The 2,181-nt window shown below is 41.6% G+C and overlaps 1 pseudogene; it reads right to left on the bottom strand.

The window, feature by feature from the left end:
• Nucleotides 1-527: 527 nt before the first annotated feature.
• On the bottom strand, nt 528-1,461 carry LOC103733410 (annotated as a pseudogene).
• Between the last annotated feature and the right edge of the window lie 720 nt (nt 1,462-2,181).

Genomic DNA, 2,181 nt, shown 5'->3' on the forward strand with positions numbered 1-2,181 from the left:
GGGATCAGTCTTACCAGGGAATAAGGATGGTCTCTGTAATTCCAGGTAAGTTGGGTGAAGGGACAGCCACGATAGACAGAGGGTCTCGGGTGTGTGAATGCGAGTGGGGAGGGCAGCCTGTGAGAACTCTAAGAAACTAGACTGAAGGATTGAGCTGGGATAGATGCAGGGGATCAGGATGCAGTGGGTGGGACTGGGCTAAGAGATTAGTCCAGAGACCTGGGGTACTAAGGGCAAAAGTCAGCCTATGCCCAAGGATAGAAGGAGAGGAGAATGTGAGGTAAGGAGATTAGATTTTCTCTGGTTGTGGGGAGTCAAGTTAAAATTAGTATTTCTTGTTGAAGAGTTTTATTTTTGATCATTTGTTTCTTGGTCAATAATAACAACAATTATTATTATTATTATTACTGAGAGTTTTGATCTTTATGCTTGAGAACTAGAAAGGAAAAGTATTACAATAAATTTTAAATATATGGGCTATATAGTAAATGTTTCCCATTTTATGTGAGGTAGATGAAATGGTCCTATTAGAGATTCCATGTGAATATTACAGAAGATTTTTCTTTCCCTGCAGTTAGGAAGGCACCCTTGACCTCTTTGTTCCTCAGGCTGTAGACCAGAGGGTTCAGCATGGGGGTAGCCATGGTGTAGAATACAGATGCCATCTTGTCAGTGTCCATGGAGTGACTGGATCTAGGCTGTAGGTACATGAAGATGACAGTCCCATATAAGATGGAGACTGCAGTGAGGTGGGAAGCACAGGTGGACAAGTCCTTCTAGCATCCTTCAGCTGAGTGCATTCTCAGGATAGTGATGAATATAAATAAGTAGGAAATCAAGATGACCACAATAGAGAAGAGAACATTAAAACCCACGATGAAAAAAATTGCAATTTCACTAACATATGTGTCTGAGCATGAGAGGGCCAGGAGGGGAGGGGCATCACAGAAAAAGTGGTCAACCACATTGGACTTACAGAAGAAGAGACTGAAAATGTTCCCAGTGTGGATGGAGGAATTAAGAAAGCCACAGACATAGGAGCCTATGGTCAGACCAGCACAAGTGTTTGTGGTCATGGTGGTGGTGTAATGTAGGGGTTTACACACTGCTGCATAGTGGTCATACACCATGGAAGCTAAGAGGAAATTTTCTACAGTGATGAAGCTTACAAAGAAAAAGAACTGGGTGGCACAAGCCTTGTGGGATATGATATTGTCTCTTGAGAGGAGATCTGCCATCACCTTGGGAATGACTGCTGAAGAATAACCAGAGTCCACCAGGGAGAGGTGACTGAGAAAAAAGTACATGGGTGTGTGGAGATGAGAATTCAGCATAATCAACCCAATTATTCCCAGGTTCCCAAGCACAGAGAAGGAAGAGGATAGAGAGTGGAATCTGGAGGTCTGGGTTGTCAGTTAACCCAGCGAGGATGAACATGGTCACCTCTGTGATGTTCTCCATTGGAAATTATGTGGCTGTCCTGTACCAAATAGAAAGAGATCAGAATGAGGAAAGTAGAGGCACTATTGTTTCAACTCAGCATGTCCTCTCCATCCTGATGAAAGGCAGGCCATGACAGCATAATGAAACTTTTCCTTAGTGCTAGACCATTCTGTGTCCCAGAAGAAAGGATTTTAAAGATGACCACAGATGAATGAACTGAGTTTTAGAAATTAAAGATCTTATGTGAGACCATCACATAATTCCTAACTGGGAAAGTTCAAAGGCTATATTTGGAACTTAGTCTCAATTAGACTGCTGTAACAAAATATCAGAGACTTCATTGACTTCATTTGTTTTTCAAGTTTTTGTTATATTTTATTCATTTTCCAGCTTTGTCTTCATGTGGTTAACCAAATTCAGAGCTTTGGAAATGCTAGACTTGTGCTCTTCACTATAGACAGATTCTAAATGATACAATTTTATTCTCAGAGTTGGTTAGGCTGGAAATTACAAGTCAGTGCCACAATAGTGGTGTCTGGTAAAGGCCTTCTTCCTGGTTTATATATTGCTCTTGATTTTTTGTGTCCTCACATGGTTGAAGGAGTTAGTTCTTCGAGGTCTTTAGTGTAAGAAAACTAACACTAGCCACCTGAAGTCTCCCTTGCTGCCCAGTTCCCTCCCAATGATAACGTGTTGACATATCATCATCTGGCAGGTTTGGATTTCAACATATCTGTT

The sequence above is a fragment of the Nannospalax galili genome, unplaced genomic scaffold, assembly GCF_000622305.1.
Source record: "Nannospalax galili isolate Female #2095 unplaced genomic scaffold, S.galili_v1.0 scaffold936, whole genome shotgun sequence".
In the NCBI taxonomy this organism is placed as follows: domain Eukaryota; kingdom Metazoa; phylum Chordata; class Mammalia; order Rodentia; family Spalacidae; genus Nannospalax; species Nannospalax galili.